Consider the following 22,445-nt stretch of genomic DNA (forward strand, 5'->3'; position numbering starts at 1 on the left):
GTATAGAAAGCAAGAATATAATTTCCTTGCAATGAGACCAAAAGAGAGACAAACAAACATAATTCCACCTCTAACAACGAAAATAACAGGAAGCGACAATCTATTCCTTAATATCTCTCAACATCAATGGACTCAATCCTTCTTTCTAAAATTGTTTTTGTTAGGTATTTTGTCAGACAAGTGAGAAAAGTCACCTCTGCCTTGCTATAAATAAACAAACAAAAAAACAAATGTTAGATTACATTCCTGAGCCTAGCTCCCAAGGTCCATTCCCTTATTTGGCCAATTCCTCTTCTTGAGGTTGACTACCAAGGTCCAGTTATCAAAGTATTGAAGTCCAGCAATCAAAAGCCACCTTTGGCTCATCTAATTAGCATGACCAGTTAAAATTAAACACCTCATACTAACATGGAGTTTCCCTTTGTACTTTTATAAATGACCATTTTCCTATGTGCCACCTTGTCCCCTCTTTATCCAGGGTCAGTCCTTTGTCTCATTCCCTTCCTGGGTACATACCCCTGATCTCCCAACCCCCTCCCCCGCCTTCATTCTTTTTTTTTTTTTTTATTAACTTGAGTATTTCTTATATACATTTCGAGTGTTATTCCCTTTCCCGGTTTCCGGGCAAACATCCCCCTCCCCCCTCCCCTTCCTTATGGGTGTCCCCCTCCCAACCCTCCCCCCATTGCCGCCCTCCCCCCATAGACTAGTTCACTGGGGGTTCAGTCTTAGCAGGACCCAGGGCTTCCCCTTCCACTGGTGCTCTTACTAGGATATTCATTGCTACCTATGGGGTCAGAGTCCAGGGTCAGTCCATGTATAGTCTTTAGGTAGTGGCTTAGTGCCTGGAAGCTCTGGTTGCTTGGCATTGTTGTACTTTTGGGGTCTCGAGCCCCTTCAAGCTCTTCCAGTTCTTTCTCTGATTCCTTCAATAGGGGACCTATTCTCGGTTCAGTGGTTTGCTGCTGGCATTCGCCTCTGTATTTGCTGTATTCTGGCTGTGTCTCTCAGGAGCGATCTACATCCGGCTCCTGTCGGCCTGCACTTCTTTGCTTCATCCATCTTGTCTAATTGGGTGGCTGTATATGTATGGGCCACATGTGGGGCAGGCTCTGAATGGGTGTTCCTTCAGTCTCTGTTTTAATCTTTGCCTCTCCCTTCCCTGCCAAGGGTATTCTTTTTCCTCATTTAAAGAAGGAGTGAAGCATTCACATTTTGATCATCCGTCTTGAGTTTCGTTTGTTCTAGGGATCTAGGGTAATTCAAGCATTTGGGCTAATAGCCACTTATCAATGAGTGCATACCATGTATGTCTTTCTGTGATTGGGTTAGCTCACTCAGGATGATATTTTCCAGTTCCAACCATTTGCCTACGAATTTAATAAACTCGTTGTTTTTGATAGCTGAGTAATATTCCATTGTGTAGATGTACCACATTTTCTGTATCCATTCCTCTGTTGAAGGGCATCTGGGTTCTTTCCAGCTTCTGGCTATTATAAATAAGGCTGCGATGAACATAGTGGAGCACGTGTCTCTTTTATATGTTGAGGCATCTTTTGGGTATATGCCCAAGAGAGGTATAGCTGGATCCTCAGGCAGTTCAATGTCCAATTTTCTGAGGAACCTCCAGACTGATTTCCAGAATGGTTGTACCAGTCTGCAATCCCACCAACAATGGAGGAGTGTTCCTCTTTCTCCACATTCCTCGCCAGCATCTGCTGTCACCTGAGTTTTTGATCTTAGCCATTCTCACTGGTGTGAGGTGAAATCTCAGGGTTGTTTTGATTTGCATTTCCCTTATGACTAAAGATGTTGAACATTTCTTTAGGTGTTTCTCAGCCATTCGGCATTCCTCAGCTGTGAATTCTTTGTTTAGCTCTGAACCCCATTTTTTAATAGGGTTATTTGTTTCCCTGCGGTCTAACTTCTTGAGTTCTTTGTATATTTTGGATATAAGGCCTCTATCTGTTGTAGGATTGGTAAAGATCTTTTCCCAATCTGTTGGTTGCCGTTTTGTCCTAACCACAGTGTCCTTTGCCTTACAGAAGCTTTGCAGTTTTATGAGATCCCATTTGTCGATTCTTGATCTTAGAGCATAAGCCATTGGTGTTTTGTTCAGGAAATTTTTTCCAGTGCCTATGTGTTCCAGATGCTTCACTAGTTTTTCTTCTATTAGTTTGAGTGTGTCTGGTTTGATGTGGAGGTCCTTGATCCACTTGGACTTAAGCTTTGTACAGGGTGATAAGCATGGATCGATCTGCATTCTTCTACATGTTGCCCTCCAGTTGAACCAGCACCATTTGCTGAAAATGCTATCTTTTTTCCATTGGATGGTTTTGGCTCCTTTGTCAAAAATCAAGTGACCATAGGTGTGTGGGTTCATTTCTGGGTCTTCAATTCTATTCCATTGGTCTATCTGTCTCTGTACCAATACCATGCAGTTTTTATCACTATTGCTCTGTAATACTGCTTGAGTTCAGGGATAGTGATTCCCCCTGAAGTCCTTTTATTGTTGAGGATAGCTTTAGCTATCCTTGGTTTTTTATTATTCCAAATGAATTTGCAAATTGTTCTGTCTAACTCTTTGAAGAATTGGATTGGTATTTTGATGGGGATTGCATTGAATCTGTAGATTGCTTTTGGTAAAATGGCCATTTTTACTATATTAATCCTGCCAATCCATGAGCATGGGAGATCTTTCCATCTTCTGAGGTCTTCTTCAATTTCTTTCCTCAGTGTCTTGAAGTTCTTATTGTACAGATCTTTTACTTGCTTGGTTAAAGTCACACCGAGGTACTTTATATTATTTGGGTCTATTATGAAGGGTGTCGTTTCCCTAATTTCTTTCTCGGCTTGTTTCTCTTTTGTATAGAGGAAGGCAACTGATTTATTTGAGTTAATTTTATACCCAGCCACTTTGCTGAAGTTGTTTATCAGCTTTAGTAGTTCTCTGGTGGAACTTTTGGGATCACTTAAATATACTATCATGTCATCTGCAAATAGTGATATTTTGACCTCTTCTTTTCCGATCTGTATCCCCTTGATCTCCTTTTGTTGTCTGATTGCTCTGGCTAGAACTTCAAGAACTATATTGAATAAGTAGGGAGAGAGTGGGCAGCCTTGTCTAGTCCCTGATTTTAGTGGGATTGCTTCAAGTTTCTCTCCATTTAGTTTAATGTTAGCAACTGGTTTGCTGTATATGGCTTTTACTATGTTTAGGTATGGGCCTTGAATTCCTATTCTTTCCAGGACTTTTATCATGAAGGGGTGTTGAATTTTGTCAAATGCTTTCTCAGCATCTAATGAAATGATCATGTGGTTTTGTTCTTTCAGTTTGTTTATATAATGGATCACGTTGATGGTTTTCCATATATTAAACCATCCCTGCATGCCTGGGATGAAGCCTACTTGATCATGGTGGATGATTGTTTTGATGTGCTCTTGAATTCGGTTTGCCAGAATTTTATTGAGTATTTTTGCGTCGATATTCATAACGGAAATTGGTCTGAAGTTCTCTTTCTTTGTTGTGTCTTTGTGTGGTTTAGGTATAAGAGTAATTGTGGCTTCGTAGAAGGAATTCGGTAGTGCTCCATCTGTTTCAATTTTGTGGAATAGTTTGGATAATATTGGTATGAGGTCTTCTATGAAGGTTTGATAGAATTCTGCACTAAACCCGTCTGGACCTGGGCTCTTTTTGGTTGGGAGACCTTTAATGACTGCTTCTATTTCCTTAGGAGTTATGGGGTTGTTTAACTGGTTTATCTGTTCCTGATTTAACTTCGATACCTGGTATCTGTCTAGGAAATTGTCCATTTCCTGAAGATTTTCAAATTTTGTTGAATATAGGTTTTTATAGTAAGATCTGATGATTTTTTTGAATTTCCTCTGAATCTGTAGTTATGCCTCCCTTTTCATTTCTGATTTTGTTAATTTGGACGCACTCTCTGTGTCCTCTCGTTAGTCTGGCTAAGGGTTTATCTATCTTGTTGATTTTCTCAAAGAACCAACTTTTGGTTCTGTTGATTCTTTCTATGGTCCTTTTTGTTTCTACTTGGTTGATTTCAGCTCTGAGTTTGATTATTTCCTGCCTTCTACTCCTCCTGGGTGTATTTGCTTCTTTTTGTTCTAGAGCTTTTAGGTGTGCTGTCAAGCTGCTGACATATGCTCTTTCCTGCTTCTTTCTGCAGGCACTCAGCGCTATGAGTTTTCCTCTTAGCACAGCTTTCATTGTGTCCCATAAGTTTGGGTATGTTGTATCTTAATTTTCATTAAATTCTAAAAAGTTTTTAATTTCTTTCTTTATTTCTTCCTTGACCAGGTTATCATTGAGTAGAGCATTGTTCAATTTCCACGTATATGTGGGCATTCTTCCCTTATTGTTATTGAAGACCAGTTTTAGGCCGTGGTGGTCCGATAGCACGCATGGGATTATTTCTATCTTTCTGTACCTGTTGAGGCCCGTTTTTTGACCAATTATATGGTCAATTTTGGAGAAAGTACCATGAGGAGCTGAGAAGAAGGTATATCCTTTTGCTTTAGGATAGAATGTTCTATAAATATCCGTTAAGTCCATTTGGCTCATGACTTCTCTTAGTCTGTCGACATCACTGTTTAATTTCTGTTTCCATGATCTGTCCATTGATGAGAGTGGGGTGTTGAAATCTCCCACTATTATTGTGTGAGGTGCAATGTGTGTTTTGAGCTTTAGTAAGGTTTCTTTTACGTATGTAGGTGCCCTTGTATTTGGGGCATAGATATTTAGGATTGAGAGTTCATCTTGGTGGATTTTTCCTTTGATGAATATGAAGTGTCCTTCCTTATCTTTTTTGTTGACTTTTAGTTGGAAATTGATTTTATTTGATATTAGAATGGCTACTCCAGCTTGCTTCTTCTGACCATTTGCTTGGAAAGTTGTTTTCCAGCCTTTCACTCTGAGGTAGTGTCTGTCTTTGTCTCTGAGGTGTGTTTCCTGTAGGCAGCAGAATGCAGGGTCCTCGTTGCGTATCCAGTTTGTTAATCTATGTCTTTTTATGGGGAGTTGAGGCCATTGATATTGAGAGATATTAAGGAATAGTGATTATTGCTTCCCTTTATATTCATATTTGGATGTGAGGTTATGTTTGTGTGCTTTCATTCTCTTTGTTTTGTTGCCAAGACGATTAGTTTCTTGCTTCTTCTAGGGTATAACTTGCCTCCTTATGTTGGGCTTTACCCTTTATTATCCTTTGTAGTGCTGGATTTGTAGAAAGATATTGTGTAAATTTGGTTTTGTCATGGAATATCTTGGTTTCTCCATCTATGTTAATTGAGAGTTTTGCTGGATACAGTAACCTGGGCTGGCATTTGTGTTCTCTTAGGGTCTGTATAACATCAGTCCAGGATCTTCTGGCCTTCATAGTTTCTGGCGAGAAGTCTGGTGTGATTCTGATAGGTCTCCCTTTATATGTTACTTGACCTTTTTCCCTTACTGCTTTTAATATTCTTTCTTTATTTTGTGCGTTTGGTGTTTTGACAATTATGTGACGGGAGGTGTTTCTTTTCTGGTCCAATCTATTTGGAGTTCTGTAGGCTTCTTGTATGTCTATGGGTATCTCTTTTTTTAGGTTAGGGAAGTTTTCTTCTATGATTTTGTTGAAGATATTTACTGGTCCTTTGAGCTGGGAGTCTTCACTCTCTTCTATACCTATTATCCTTAGGTTTGATCTTCTCATTGAGTCCTGGATTTCCTGTATGTTTTGGACCAGTAGCTTTTTCCGCTTTACATTATCTTTGACAGTTGAGTCAATGATTTCTATGGAATCTTCTGCTCCTGAGATTCTCTCTTCCATGTCTTGTATTCTGTTGGTGAAGCTTGTATCTACAGCTCCTTGTCTCTTCTTTTGGTTTTCTATATCCAGGGTTGTTTCCATGTGTTCTTTCTTGATTGCTTCTATTTCCATTTTTAATTCCTTCAACTGTTTGATTGTGTTTTCCTGGATTTCTTTCAGGGATTTTTGTGTCTCCTCTCTATGGGCTTCTACTTGTTTATTTATGTTTTCCTGGATTTCTTTCAGGGATTTTTGTGTCTCCTCTCTATGGGCTTCTACTTGTTTATTTATGTTTTCCTGGAATTCTTTCAGGGATTTTTGCGATTCTTTCAGGCATTTTTGCGATTCCTCTCTGTAGGCTTCTACTTGTTCTCTAAGGGAGTTCTTCATGTCTTTCTTGAAGTCCTCCAGCATCATGATCAAATATGATTTTGAAAATAGATCTTGCTTTTCTGGTGTGTTTGGATATTCCATGTTTGTTTTGATGGGAGAATTGGGCTCTGATGGTGCCATGTAGTCTTGGTTTCTGTTGCTTGGGTTCCTGCGCTTGCCTCTCGCCATCAGATTATCTCTAGTGTTACTTTGTTCTGCTATTTCTGACAGTGGCTAGACTGTCCTATAAGCCTGTGTGTCAGGAGTGCTGTAGACCTGTTTTCCTCTCTTTCAGTCAGTTATGGGGACAGAGTGTTCTGCTTTCGGGCGTGTAGTTTTTCCTCTCTACAGGTCTTCAGCTGTTCCTGTGGGCCTGTGTCTTGAGTTCACCAGGCAGCTTTCTTGCAGCAGAAAATTTGGTCTTACCTGTGGTCCTGAGGCTCAAGTTCGCTCGTGGGGTGCTGCCCACGGGCTCTCTGCAGCGGCAGCAACCAGGAAGACCTGTGCCGCCCCTTCCGGGAGCTTCAGTGCACCAGGGTTCCAGATGGTCTTTGGCTTTTTCCTCTGGCGTCCGAGATGTGTGTGCAGGGAGCAGTCTCTTCTGGTTTCCCAGGCTTGTCTGCCTCTCTGAAGGTTTAGTTAGCTCTCCCTCCCACGGGATTTGGGTGCAGAGAACTGTTTATCTGGTCTGTTTCTTTCAGGTTCCTGCGGTGTCTCAGGCAGGGGTCCTGCCGCTCCTGGGCCCTCCCCCACGGGCGCCCAGAGGCCTTATACAGTTTCCTCTTGGGCCAGGGATGTGTGCAGGGGTGAGCAGAGTTGGTGGTCTCTTCCGCTCTGCAGCCTCAGGAGTGCCCACCTGACCAGGCAGTTGGGTCTCTCTCTCACCGGGTCTGGGAGCAGAGAGCTGCTCCCGCCTTCATTCTTTATCTCCTGCATTTGTCTCTTATTTCCTGTCCTCTGTCCCTCTGGGGCAAGTAATTCTACCTTGTGTTGAGAACTTGGTCTTGGGGGTCCTGAGCAGAAACCAATTTCTCACAATGGGCAAAATTGAGCATTATTAAATCCTTAAGGCTCCACAAAACCTATTTTGTAATGCCTGTATCCCGATTCTATTAACAGACAAGCATTTACAAAAGGAAGGGTGAAGTTTTGTGGGTATCTCTGCCTCCAGGTGTTACACTGGTATTTTTGTTTGTTTTCTGAGGCAGGGTTTCTCTGTGTAGCTTTGGCTGTCCTAGAACTCACAATGAAGATCAGGCTGGCCCTGAACCCAGGAGATCCACCTACCTTTGCCTCCCAGTGCTGGGATCAAAGGCACACACCCCCAGAGACTGTGTTTTTACATAAATAAGCGGTTATCTGTCCTGCAGACCATATGCAACCTACTAAATTCTATTTAATAGAATTAGTCCTCTTTACCTGAAGAAACCAACTGAATCCTAAAAGAAGTATCTGCAAAGGAGGGACAAATGAGCTTGTGGTCTGCTGTGTTTGCCAGCACTGCAGTTCTGACAGATTAGCAGCCCTCTCATACTACTGAACAGCACAGGACTAGAGTCACTGCATGCTGCCTTACAATCCACAGTTCCTCCACCTGAGGTACACTTTTATGTTTTCTGGCTATGACTTTTTCCATTTGTTCTACCTTTTTGTGTTGATTTATCACTTTCAACTTTATATAAATTTTAGTTTATTGACTACTATCACTTAGGAATGAACGCAAATACATCTCCTTTTCAACCAGAAAATTTCCTATACTATTGCAATTGTAATTTTACCCATCTGTCTCCTTGACTAATTTAGATTACTCTGAGAAAATATCCTGGGGAATTCTTTTTGAAAAGAATGGAATAAGAGTTAGTTTTGCTGGATAAAGTAGGCTGGGCTGGCATTTGTGTTCTCTTAGGATCTGTATGACATCTGCCCAGGATCTTCTGACTTTCATTGTCTCTGGTGAGAAGTCTGGTACAATTCTGATAGGTCTGCCTTTATATGTTATTTGACCTTTTTCTATTATATCCAGCAAAACTCTCAATTAACATAGGTGGAGAAATCAAGATATCCCATGACAAAACCAAATTTAAACAATATCTTTCTACAAATCCATCTGTACAAAGGATAATAGATGGAAAATGCCAACACAAGGAGGGAAACTACAGCCCAGAAAAAGCAAGAAGGTAATCTTATTGCAAAAATCCAAAAGAAGAGAGTGACACAAACATAATACCCCCTCTAATGGCAAAATTAACTATCACTATCACTATTCTTTAATATCACTTAACATCAATGAACTCAATTTCCCAAGAAAAAGACATAGACTAAGAAACTTGATATGTAAAGAGGACCCAGCATTTTGCTGCATACAGGAAACACACCTCAGTAACAAAGACAGACACTACCTCTGAGGAAAAGGTTGGAAAACAATTTTCCAAGCAAATGGTCCCATGAAACAAACTGGAGTAGCCATTCTAATATTGAATAAAATCCACTTTCTACCAAAAGTTATCCAAAAACATAAGGAAGGGCACCCATATTCATCAAAGGAAAAATCCACCAAGATGAACTCTCAATCGTAAATATCTATGCTCTAAGTGCAAGGGCACCTACATTCATAAAAGAAACCTCACTAAATCTCAAAGCACACATTGTACCTCACACAATAATAGTGGGAGATTTCAACAACACACTTTCATCACTGGACAGATCATGGAAACAGAGACTAAACAGAGACATAGAGAAACTAACAGAAGCTATGAACCAAATGGATTTAATAGATATTTATAGAACATTTTATCTTAAAACAAAAAAATATACTTTCTTCTCAGCACCTCATGATACCTTCTCCAAAATTTTTGACCATATAATCAATCACAATACAGGCCTCAACAGATACAAGAAGATTGAAATAATATCATGCATCCTATCAGATCACCACGGACTAAGGCTGGTCTTCAATAACAATGAAAATGGCAGAAAGCCCACATACACATGGAAGCTGAACAATGCTCTACTCAATGATAACTTGGTTGTGGAAGAAATAAAGAAAGAAATTAAAGACTTTATAGAATTTATTGAAAATGAAGGCACAGGATACCCAAACTTATGGGACACAATGAAAGCAGTGCTAAGAGGAAAACTCATAGCTCTGAGTGCCTCCAAAAAGGAACAGGAAAAGAGCACACATTAGCAGCTTGACAGCACACCTGAAAGCATTAGAACAAAAAGAAGCCAATATACCTAAGAGGAGTGGATAGCAGGAAATAATCAAACTCAGGGCTGCAATCAACGGAGTAGAAACAAAAAGAATTATACAAAGAATCAAAAAAACTAGGAGCTGGTTCTTTGAGAAAATCAAGAAGATAGATAAACCATTAGCCAGACTAACCAAAGGGCACAGACAGATTAACAAAGTCAGAAATGAAAAGGGAGACATAACAACAGAATCTGCGGAAATTCAAAGAATCATCATATCCTACTACGCAAGCCTATATTCAACAAAACTGGAAAATCTTTAGGAAATGGACAATTTTCTAGACAGATACCAGGTGTCAAAGTTAAATCAGAATCATTTAAGCCATCTAAACAGTCCCATAACTTCTTTTTTTTTTTTTTGGTTTTTTTTTTTTTTTTTTTTTTTTGGAGCTGGGGACCGAACCCAGGGCCTTGTGCTTCCTAGGCAAGCGCTCTACCACTGAGCTAAATCCCCAACCCCCGTCCTATAACTTCTAAAGAGACAGAAGCAGTTTTTAAAAGTTTCCCAAACTAAAAAAGCCCAGGACCAGATGGGTTTAATGCAGAATTCTGTCAGACCTTCATAGAAGACTTAATAATACTTACCAATACTGTCCAAACTATTCCAAAAAAATAGAAATAGAAGGAACACTACCAAATTCCTTCTCTGAAGCCACAATTATGCTTATGCCTAAACCACACAAAGATCCAACAAAGAAAGAGAACTTCAGACCAATTTCCATTATGATTATCGATGCAAAAATACTCAATAAAATTTTTGAGAACTGAATCCAAGAACACATAAATACGATCATCCATCATGATCAAGTAGGCTTCATCCCAGGGATGCAGGGATGATTCAATATGTGGAAATCCATCAATGTAATCCACTATATAAACTCAAGGAAGAAAGAAGCCACATGATCATCTCATTAGAGGCTGAGAAAGCATTTGACAAAATTCAACACCCCTTCATGTTAAAAGTCTTGGAAAGGTCAGGAATTCAAGGCCCATACCTAAATATAGTAAAAGCAATATACAGCCAACCAGTAGCCAAAATCAAACTAAATGGAGAGAAACTTGAAGCAATCCCACTAAATTCAGGGACTAGACAAGGCTGCCCATTCTCTCCCTACCTAATCAATATAGTACTCAAAGTCCTAGCCAGAGCAATCAGAAAACAAAAGGAGGTCAAAGGGATACAAATTGGAAAGGAAGAAATCAAAATATCACTATTTGCAGATGATATGATAGTATACTTAAGTGACCCCAAAAGTTCTACCAGAGAACTCCTACAGCTGATAAACAACTTCAGCTGGGTATAAAATTAACTCAAACAAATCAATAGCCTCTACTCAAAAGATAAACAGGATGAGAAAGATATTAGGGAAACAACCCCCTTCACAATAGTAGCACATAATATAAAATACCTCAATGTGACTCTAACTAAGCAAATGACAGCTCTGTATAAAAAGAACTTCAAGTCTCTGTAGAAAAATTGATGGAAATCTCAGAAGATGCAAAGATCTCCCATGCTCATGGATTGGCAGAATTAATATTGTAAAAATGGCCATCTTGCCAAAAGTAATATGCAAATTCAATGCAATCCCCATTAAAATTCTCACTTAATTCTTCATAGAGTTAGAAAGAGAAATTTGCAAATTCATTAGGAAGAGCAAAAAAAAAATGCATAGTGAAAACTCCTCGCAACAATAAGAGAACTGGGAGAATCACCATCCCTGACTTCAAGCTGTATTACAGAGCAATAATGACAAAATCTGTATGGTATTGGTAAAGCGACAGGCAGGTAAGCTCAAGTCAAGTGGATCAAGGACCTCTACATAAAACCAGATACACTCAATCTAATAAAAAAAAGTGGGAAAGAGCCTTGAACACATAGGCACTGGGGAAATTTTCCTGAAAAGAACACCCATGGCTTATGCGCTAAGATCAGCAATGGACAAATGGGACTTCATAAAATTGCAAAGCTTCTGTAAGGCAAAGGACACTGTCATTAGGACAAAACAGCAACCAACAGATTGGGAAAAGATCTTTCTCAATCCTACATCTGATAGAGGGCTAATATCCAATATATACAAAGAACTCAAGAAGTTAGACTCCAGAGAACCAAATAACCCCATTAAAAATGGGGTGAACAAAGACTTCTCAGTTGAGGAATACTGATTGGCTGAGAAGCACCTAAAGAAATGTTCAACATCTTTAGTCATCAGGGAAATGCTAATCAAAGCAACCCTGAAATTCTACCTCACACCAGTCAGAATGGCTAAGATCCAAAACTCAGGCAACAGCAGATGCTGGCAAGGATGTGGAGAAAGAGGAACACTCCTCTATTGTTGGTGGAATTGCAGACTGGTACAACCACTGTGGCAATCAGTCTGGTGGTTTCTCAGAATATTGGACATAGTACTACCTGAGGACCTAGCTATACTTGTATATGTACTCCTGGGCATACACAAAAAATGCTCCAACATATAACAGGGACACGTGCTCCACTATGTTCACAGCAGCCTTATTTATAATAGTCAGAAGCTAGAACGAACCCAGATATCCTTCATTGGAGGGATGGATACAGAAAATGTGGTACATTTTCATAATGGAGTACTACTCAGCTATCAAAAACAATGATTTCATGAAATTCACAGGTAAATGGATGGAACTCGAAAACATCATCCTGAGCTAGGTAACCCAATCACAGAAAATACACAAATGGTATGCACTCATTGATAAGTGGATATAAGCCCAAAATCTGGGATTACCCAAGATACAATCCACAGACCACATGAAGCTCAAGAAGAACAACCAAAGTGCAGATGAACAAAAATATTCATCAGAGGGATATGAAGACCATGTTTGGAGCAGAGACTGAAGGGATGATCATCCAGAGCCTGCCCCACCTGAGGATCCAACCCATATACAGCCACCAAACCCAGACACTATTGCAGATGCCAAGAACTGCTTGCTGACAGGAACCTGACATAGCTGTCTCCTGAGAGGCTCTGCTAGAGCCTGACAAATACAGAGGTGAATGCACACAGCTACCATTGAACTGAAAATGGAGACCCCATTGGAGGAGTTAGAGAAAGGATTGAAGGATTGAGGTTTGCAACCCCATGAGAACAACAATACCAAGCAACCGGAGCTCACAGGGACTAAACCACCATCCAAAGAGTACACATGGACAGATCCATGGCTCCAGCCACATATGAAGCAGAGGATGGCCTTGTTGGGCACCAGTAGGGGAGAAGCCCTTGGTCCTGCCAATGAACTCCCCAGTGAAGGGGAATGTCAGGGTAGGGAGATGGGAAGGGGTGGGCGGGTGTATGGGGGAACACTGTCACAGAAGCAGGGGGAGGGGTTGGGGATGGGATAGGGGGTTTATGGACAGGAAACTGGGAAAGAGGATACCATGTGAAATGTAAGCACCATTGGTTCTCAGGATGCAATTAATTTAATTAATTTGAAAACAACACCCAGGTAAACTGAGTGGGGGATAGATGTTCATCAGAGTATGCCACATTCTAAGGGCACTCTGCCTCTGCCAATGGATGCGAGATTTTCTATTCAGTTCTCATTATCTATTTTAATCCATTTATATTAATATAAGTTACTTTCTTAGACTTGAAATAAGATTAAACCCAACCCAGAGAAAACAGAACAGTGTAACAGAGCAGATAGCTGTCTGTTTATGTCAAGAGCAATGAACCTCATCTGGTGATGATATGCGGGCACACTGATAAATTCTGAGCACATCCACTGCTGTTTCCCAGAAAACCTGTAAACACTGCACTCCAAGAATTGCTTTTGATGAGCAAAAACTTGCCCAGGAAACGATTCGTCCCCTTTCCTCCGGATCACTGGATTGATGCCCTTTCTGTGTGAAATCTCTGTATCTATTCATTGCAGTGTAGTGCACATTGGTTTCAATAAATATTAAACGTGGGAGAATTGAGCCCGTCATTTCTGAACAGTCCATTTACATGTGTACCGATGTGTCTTGACCTTGAGAGACAGAGTCCGATTACACCTTAAGAGTGAAAGGGTGGGTTGGACTTTTATTTTGTCACCGGGTTTAAAAGCTGTATCGAGTGACGCTGATAACATTGTACAGCAGTCTAGGATGAAAATGCTGGGTTGACCCAAATAAAACATTAAAATCACCACTTCTTCATCCACCTGCTCCCACTCCTATGTCTGGGTTACATTGAATAAATAGAAGAACAAGAACAAAGTATGAAGATAGAAAATAAAGGTAAACCCATAATCCATTGGTCAGGAACCATGGACACATGGGATTTATTGCGTTCTTATGGATAAGTGTTGTATATATAAAAATATATGTTGCATATTTTTCTCCTTTTGTTCTGTTTTCTTAGGAGTTCCAGCATCTCTCATGCATTTAAGACCATTTATACTTACCTTTCTATGATTTGACTTTTCATAGTCCATACCAATTTCCTATTGGGTAGTTAAATTGTAAACGCTTTTGTTAAGGGCATTAATTCTTGTCATACAAATATTTTTTAGAAATTTTTGAAGTAGCTTATTATAGAATGTCCATTTTAAACAAAATACATTCGGTTTCTTTTCTCAACCATTGTTTTTTGTTACGGGCATCCCTGTGCGCCAGGAGGAGTATGTGTGGACTGCATGAGGTGCACTCAGGAGCCCACAGAGGCCTGGAGAGGGGTGGGATTCCTGGAACCGGACTCAAAGGCCTTAACTGCCGAACCATCTCTCTAGCTGTCTTCCCTCTTGATTCCCGAGTGCATATTTTGGGGACAAAGAGAGAGAGGAGAGAAAAAAAAAGGTAAAATCTGTCCCATGATTTTAGTTTTGTTTTTGTTTTCCGGTCTCTTACCTGCCTTGTATTCCATGTAAAAAATGCTAGAGGGGAGATAATATGTCTAAATATGACACGTGGCTCCGCCGGCCCAGTATTGCCGCTTTCCTCCGGAAGTGCTTTGTGTTGTATTGTGGCAAACTTGTGACTTACCGTGAGTTATTGTCCAAGTCAGTTAGCTTCACACCAGAAAGCTAATTCTCCCGAGGAGCAACTCCACACTCTCCTGTATTTCTGACTTTTATCTAGTCCTGCTCTCTGCTTTTTAAAAACAATATTATTTGAAAACTTTTATGTATTAGCTTTCTGGGTATTAGAAAGGAGCCCCACTAATGAAAGATAGGTATTTAAGATATATATTACTATATGTATATATGAAATATACACATGTACATGGAAATATATGTGTATATGTAATATGTACACCAATATATAAATATATGCAAATATATGCAAATATATGCAAATATGTGTATATCTATATATCCCATACATACATGCACAGATAGTGTTTGGTTAAATTGAGATACAGTGTGCATACTTAGAGTAGATCTTGAGTTTGAAACCTTACATAGTTCTGGATGAAGACACTGCTTTACAAGATTGAATGATGCTTCATCGAGTACCAATGACAAAGGAAGGAAAAGATTCCTTTTCAGGGATGTTATCAAGGCTGTACCACTGCAAGCTCATCTGTACCCTAAACTTTAGTCAAGGTTTAATTCTTTTGTAGCCTTAACAGCACAGGTTAGGAATATATTTCTCTGGGCTTCTTGGCATTGGTTTGAAATACACGCTTTGTGTGTATGTATGAGTATACGAGTTTCTTTGCAAAAATTTCTTGGTATATGTGGATATCTGCTTCGCCCACCTCCCGCAGGTTTTCAGCGCTGACTGGTGTATGGCTAAACTGTGTTACATGCACCAGTGGGCGTGAGCTCACTCGCAGCAGTGTTTACTGAGGTTCGCTTTTGTAATCACATCTCTTAAGTCTGCGTTTGCTCATGTATTTGAAATGATACTTGTAGTAAATTCTTCTATATATCTGGATGCATTTCTGAATTGGTTTATTCATTCTATAGTAGCATAGAAATTTTGACCAATGTGGGTTATTTTAGACAACTTTCTGGATTAATTCTTATAAATTTATTTTTAACAGGTAATAACTGTTCCTCCATATCTCCAACATATAAATCAATTGATGTCCTGTCTATCATATCTACCTACCAACCTACCCACCTATCCACCTACCCACCTGCCTACCTACCTACTTACCTATCAACTATCTATCTATCTATCTATCTACCCACCCACCTACCCGCCCACCTATCTATCTATCTATCTATCATCTACCTACCTACCTACCTACCTACCTACCTACCTACCTACATGCATCTATGTATCTATTCATCTGTTGTCTAAGCTGATTTATATTTACACACTTTCCTCAAATACATCGTTAACACTAAACGTAGGTCTCTTTCTGCTCTCATAGTGTCACTACACCAGTTGTTCTTTATCCTGACACCAATCATTTATTTCCCACATTCTCAGATCCAGCCTCCTGTGCCTCCTTAGAGACACCAGCAGCCTCTCTCAGGGGTCCCCAATGACAGGGTCTGTCCCCTAAGCCCCTGAGAACCCACAAGCTTTGTCTCTGCTGATACAGCCCTAGAGTAATTCTTGTGTCTATATAACGTCAGTATTTCCCCGTAGTTTCTTCATTGTTTGATGTCTTAAACTCCTTACATTCTTTCTGTTAAAACAACAATGGATTCTGTTTACATAAATAAAGCATGATTACTAAATTCATCGTGGGCATGTTTACCTGTGCATGCACGCAGGCAAGTGCGTGTGTGTGTCTCTCTCTCTGTGTGTGTGTGTGTGTGTGTGTGTGTGAGCGCACACACGTATACATTCAGATGTCAATGTCAGGTGTCATGCCTGGGCACTGTCCACTTGGGTTTTTGAGACAGAATCTCTCATTGGCTTGGACCTCAGCAAGGAGGCTAGACCAGTCGGTTAGTAGGGCCAGATGCTTGCATGTCTCTGCCCTCAGTGCTGAGAACACAGGTGGGAGGCGTCACTCTCAGTTTTTATTTAAAATTCGTGTTCTGGGGCTCACACTCGGTCCTTACGCTTCTAAGGTGAGCCTGACGCTGGGTGAGCTGTGAGCCCAGCCCAGATGAATTACTTTTCTAAGACGAAGGCCCACATACCTCCTAAGTCATCCGAATAATGACAGCAAAATATCCAAAATGAATAAAGCGAATTGCAGTTCTGATTTCAGAGGTTAGGGAGAGAAGTTTACGTATGAAGGAATATTAGCACAAACACTGAAATGTGAAATGACTGAAGTCTTGATGTCATGTGAGCTTTCATTAAGGTGTTAGAGCTGGGAAGTTGGTACCTGTTCACCCTTTTAGGCAACTCCAGGCGCCCTCCACTGAGGATTTCCTCAGTTGCTCTAGGGATGCTCTCAGTCGCCAGCACCCAGGCACTTTGCTGGACAGCGCCTCTCTCTGGAGTGCTTCTGTGGCCACTCCCTCTCTCCCGGGTCTTTCTGGCTGCGCTGCTGCCGCAGTCGCTGCTGCCTGAACCTGGGATGTGTAACCTGAGGGTTTCAGTTAACTCCACTTTCCTCTGACGCCTTTTCTGTCTCATTTTACTAAACTCTGAGATTCAAGAAAGCAGGAATCAGAAGACAACAAAAATCACTGAAATCTGCACTGAGAAGTTTGCTCTAATAGACCCGTCTGCGCGGAAGTACAGTGTGTTACAGCGAACTGCCAAAGGAGGGACTGAACGGGCTGCTTCCACCTACCCATTAATCCGGATAGCATCTTCCTTTGTGAAGCACCCACTTTCCCTGCTTCCCACGTGCTTTCTCAGATATTAATAGGACCTCTTTTTGCTATGGGAACATTCTGCAGAAATTCGAACCATACTTACATTTCAGAATAAATTCTATTAGGGGGCATAAATATTTCTATATAGGACAGTCATTTTTTTCCTTCCTAAACTCTTTGAAGTTTTAAAAAGATTTTCTGTAACATGTGTACCTCTGTGGGTGCCTGTGTACCAGTGTGCATGTGAGGTCAGAGGAAGACCTCTGGTCTTAGTACTCGCCATGTCCGTTGTTGGATAAAGGGTTGCTTGATGTTCTTTTTCTGCTGTCTATGCCAGGCTAGCTGACCAGCAAGCTTCTGAGGACTTTCCTCCCCCCTTCCATCTCCTGATAGGAACTCTGGGATTATAGAAGTATACATTACCATGTCCGGCTTCCTTTGTGTTCAGGGAATTCAAACCTATGTTTTCATTGTAAGGGTTACAGTTCTGAAAGGAAAGGTATTCTGGCAGTCCGGAGCAGGGAATACCACAAATTTGTATTACACAGCAAAGATTTATGGGGAACAGAGGAGGGAGTTGCCTCTGCCCTGATAAGAAGCAGCAAAGAACTCAGTGGGAGGCTTATTTATGTGGGGTTTCCTGGGGGCAGAGTTTTCCAGAATAGAGATCTCTGGGATGGGGACTGGTGGGTTTTCAAGTCCTGAGCTTGGGGCAAACTCAGGGATTGGTGGGTTTTCAAGTCCTGAGCTTCAGATGAGTTCAGGGATTGGTGGGATTTCAAACCCCGGAACTGAACTTGGACATTTTACCCTACATTCATATTTGTCAGGCCAGTGCTTTGCCTACTGAGCCATCTTCCTATCCCCAATGATTATCTAATATCCAAAGTTGTCCGAAATATAGACTGAAAGGACCTGAGTCAGCACAGGACACATCAAGACCAAGTTCTCAGCACAGTTTATTTGCCCCAAACGGACAAAGGGCAGGGATAAGAGACTAAAACAGGCGACGGAGGATGAGGGAGAAGGGGAAGGGAACAAGGGACAGGGAGGAGGAGTATTTGTCCCTGGGGGACCAAAGACTGTCTCTGGATAGAGGAAACAGACATGGCCTGAAGGTAAAGGGCAGTTTATAAAAGAAAGAAAGAAAGAAAGAAAGAAAGAAAGAAAGAAAGAAAGAGAGAAAGGAAGGAAGGAAGGAAGGAAGAGAGAGAGAAGTCATGTATTAAGATGAAGTGCTTACTTTTCATTAGACAGCCCAAGGGACCTTTCGATTGCTAGTCTCCGGTACTTTGAGAGCTCTTCCAGGGTAGTCAGCCTTGTGGGGGGAGGGGCGACCAAATAAGGGACATGACCTTGGGGGTTAGCTTCAGGAATGTAATCTAAGGGTGTCTTAGCAAGGCAGAGAGGGAATGGAGCAGAAGGGCAAAGCTTGCCAATCAGTGCCCTGATAGCCGCGCTCAGACCTGATAGGGCCCTTCAGGGACTTCTTGATTTCTCATTGGATTAAGCAAGCATATGATGGGGTAGTATAAATTAAAGCACGCATAACTTTTATTTCCATTAATTGAATTGCTTACCTTTAATTGATAAGTAAGACCATTAAAATTGTGCATGTTAATGAGGTACCATTTCCATGCATGCATATGATACATTAGTATGATATGTATACATCTCCTGAGCTGCTTACCATTTTAAAACATTAAAATGTTCCATTGTGACTTTTAAAACATATATAAAATATAATTGTTATCTACAGTCCTCTTACCATGCATTAGGCAGTCCAAACCTTGTTCCTATATAACTATAATTAGCACCTGTCAGCCAACATTTCCCCGTCTTTGGGTCCCATTTGTCCCTCTTACCTCTGACAATCACCATTCCATGTTCACTCCGAGGAGGTCTTCTTTAGGGCTGAGTAAAATAGTATGGTACTTGTCTTTCTGTCTTTCTGTGCCTAGCTTAGTCCACTTATGCCATTTAACATGAGTCCTAGTTCCGACCATGTTACTCCAAATGAAATGATTCCGTTCTCTTTCTAGCAGAAGAGTTAGCCTTTGCCTTAGCTAGCATTCACACGGACCCAGCTGGTCTCAGGTGTGATGATCCTGAAGGGCTCCTGGGTTCTAGAAAGGTAGGTGGTCCACACCCCCTCACCCAGTGATCCGCATCTGTTTGTCAGCTGCAAGTAGCAATCAGTATTGTTTCTGAGTGTTTTACTTTCACAGGGCCTCAAGTGATTATACTTTCATGAACTTTCTAAATAATAATGACCCTGTAGATGATACAACAGAGTGGCTGTAGCAGGTAGGGTGCTGCAAGTAAGTATCAGTTTCCTCCCAGATTGACACATTCCACCTCCCAGGGAAGCTCCTTAAGACAGAAAGGAAATAAAGCAGCTTCAGGAAGTTCCTGAAACCAGCCAGACTCACAAGGCTCCTTCCTCTCAAGAATAGGCATGAAAGACAGCTGGGAGTCACTCTCAGAAAAGACAACCTGAAAAGAAGACTCTGAGACCAGATCAGCTGCCTGGGAGAAGCAGAAGCCACTGAGCTGACTGGAAGGGGTTCCCGCACATGTGTGTGATGCATCTCCTCAGGAAAAGTCCTGTCACAGAACAAATAGCAGCTTATCAAGAGGGCATGAAGCTTAGGGCAAATCATATGAATTTTTTCAACATCTTTTGTTTGATAATAGTATTTAGTGTAGGCCATATAGTCTTGTGCAGTTCAAAATTTGTTAAAAGGTATTGTGTATTCTTACTACAACAAACTTGAAAAACAGAGAAATATAAGAAACTAAACATTAGTTCTGTTAAAGTTGATTGTTCTGCTAGGATCTCGTGTTTGCATGTTATCAAATATATCCAGATGAGACATTACATATGCGATATTCGTTGCCTACCAATGGAGCTGCGCTAACAATAAACAAACAAACAAACAAACAAATGCAATTAGCACTCTCTGGTCACTGAGATAATGCAAAATGGCCCTTTTAAGGGATAAGATCCTTCTAGGAATGTGGCAAATTGTTTTTTTAAAGGATGGGTTAGTGATTTTAAGTTACTGGATTCATCAGCAATTTCACACATGATATTTAAAATGACTTTGTACATATTTCATTGGAAACACTGTGTTGGCATTTTGCTGCCGCACTGCTTCAAATCAAAACTGGACTGTGTAATTCGCAGGCCCACTTTCTGTAAGTTTCAGGCTCTTTTATCGCCGTCTTGCTTCTCCACTAACCACACTACGTATTCAAATAACTGTTTCAATAAACAGATAGGGAGGAGTTCAGGAGGAAATGGATGCAAAACTTCACTAATTCAGGGAAGATCAGGGAGGCCGATGAAGAGGTTAATGTTTTGTTCTTAGAAAACCAGGGATCAGAGAGTGATCAAAGTGATGGCATCACTTTTGAGCCCAAGTACCTGTCAGCCGAGCACCCTGCTCGAGCAGCAAGGGCACCATGCCTCCATCCCAGAGCAATGATTTATGAAACCTGTGAACATTTGTGCACAGTCTTATAATGAGAAGAAAAGATTAATTAGTTTACTATTCTCAGGATATTTACTTCATTAAAGATATTCGATGAATGTTATCAATGAGCCAAAAAAAATCTTTATTTTTTTTTGTAATGAAAACACATCTATTTAATAAGGCAACTTCTTATGTTAGAAAAGATACTTTAGCATCTGGTAGAAGCTGTGCTATTTCCTGAAATGAGAAGAACTTTCAGGACTAGAGAGTCTTGACCTTCCAATATGTCCCAGAATAGAACTGTCTGCCCTAATCGTGAACTACCGAAGGCAGAATCCAGCACTGGTAACCTACTTTGTAACAGGTTCTGGTGGGAAAGAAAGTGGGTCAGGAATGCCCTGTCTTCGTTTCAGGCTTGGCAGTTCCTTCCAGAATTATAATTGCCTGCCTGCCTGCCTGCCTGCCTGCCTGCCTGCCTGGTGTTCCTTCCACTCCTTTATACCTTGCAACTCTACTAGAAAATTAAGTGTCTTGCTTGCGGGCTGAACTAACTGTTCAAATGACAGGAAAGGCTCCTCTGCTGTTGCTGTCTGTCTCTAGGGTTACAGCCATCATCACCTAGGTGTAGCCATTATCTCTTATAGCTTCAAAGCTGTGTCTGTCGTCAGGATGTGACTGGTTTTCTCTTCTGGGTAGTGATCAGGTTTGTACAGTGTATAAAATGTGCCTTGTCCAATATGAACATTTCAGCTTATCACTTTAGGAATATTTCTTTTTTTTTTTTTTTTGGTTCTTTTTTTTCAGAGCTGAGGACCGAACCCAGGGCCTTGCACTTCCTAGGTAAGCGCTCTACCACTGAGCTAAATCCCCAGCCCCGGAATATTTCTTAATAACAGAGCTGAGTCTGTCTTCCTCCCTCCCTCCCTGTCTCCCGCCCTCCCTCCCTCCTTCCCTCCCTTCCTGTTTTTCCTCTTCTTCCTCCCCCTCTTATAAAATCAAAGTGCATTGATCTATTCCTATTTAAAGCAAGAACTTGCAAATACCCTTCAATATTATTTAACATTTCCCATAAATTTTACTTTATCCCTTCTTTTCCATTGTTTCTCTTGGTGTGATCAAGCTTCCTTTCTTTTTTTGCCATGTGAATGTGTGTGTATGTGTGTATATGTGTCTGTGTGTGTATGTGTGTGTATGTGTGTGTCTGTGTGTGTATGTGTGTATATGTGTCTGTGTGTGTATGTGTGTGTGTCTGTGTGTGTATGTGTGTATGTGTGTGTATGTGTGTATATGTGTGTGTATGTGTGTGTGTGTGTGCACACACTTGTTAATGTGTGGAGGGGTAGGTGCTCATGCCACTGCACACTTGTCGGGTCACAGGACGACCTCCAGAGCTGTTCTTCAGTTTCCACCTTGTTAGAGTCAGGTGACAGGACTGTCGTATTCCGCTGCAGACACCAGCACGCTGGCTGATGATCTTCAGGGGTTCACCTGTCTGCATTACACTGTACACACGCTGGGATTATGGGTGTAGAACCACATGCATCCTTGTGCGAGTTCTGAACATCTGAACCAGGTCTTCAGGCCTATACTGCGGCTTGGGCTTTACCCATGCGATCTCTCCCTGTAGCACCTCCAGTTATTTATTTATTTATTTATTTATTTATTTATTTATTTATTTATTTATTTATTTATTTATAATTCTTCATTAGATTCTCAGTGTTTTCCCAGCCTGGGCTGAACTGGTATTCTCACCTCTGGTTGCACAGCAGCAGGGATTGTGCATAGGTTTATTTTTTTTTTCCTTTGAAAAATTTTTCCTTTTTTTCTTTATTAATTTGAGTATTTC

General features: G+C 40.9%; 1 protein-coding gene across 2 annotated transcripts in view; it reads left to right on the plus strand.

The window, feature by feature from the left end:
* Positions 1-22,445, plus strand: part of Camk4 (calcium/calmodulin-dependent protein kinase IV) — a 280,008-nt gene that overhangs the window by 9,456 nt on the left and 248,107 nt on the right. Inside the window, exon 2 of one of the 2 annotated variants that reach the window (XM_087592142.1) lies at positions 21,404-21,439. The exons of the other annotated variant lie outside the window; for it this stretch is intronic. The gene's annotated coding sequence lies outside the window, so the exon portion shown is untranslated. The remainder of the gene's footprint in view (positions 1-21,403; positions 21,440-22,445) is intronic. 2 annotated transcript variants of the gene reach the window in all.

Source organism: Rattus norvegicus, chromosome 18, assembly GCF_021556685.1.
Source record: "Rattus norvegicus strain SHRSP/BbbUtx chromosome 18, alternate assembly SHRSP_T2T, whole genome shotgun sequence".
Classification (NCBI taxonomy): domain Eukaryota; kingdom Metazoa; phylum Chordata; class Mammalia; order Rodentia; family Muridae; genus Rattus; species Rattus norvegicus.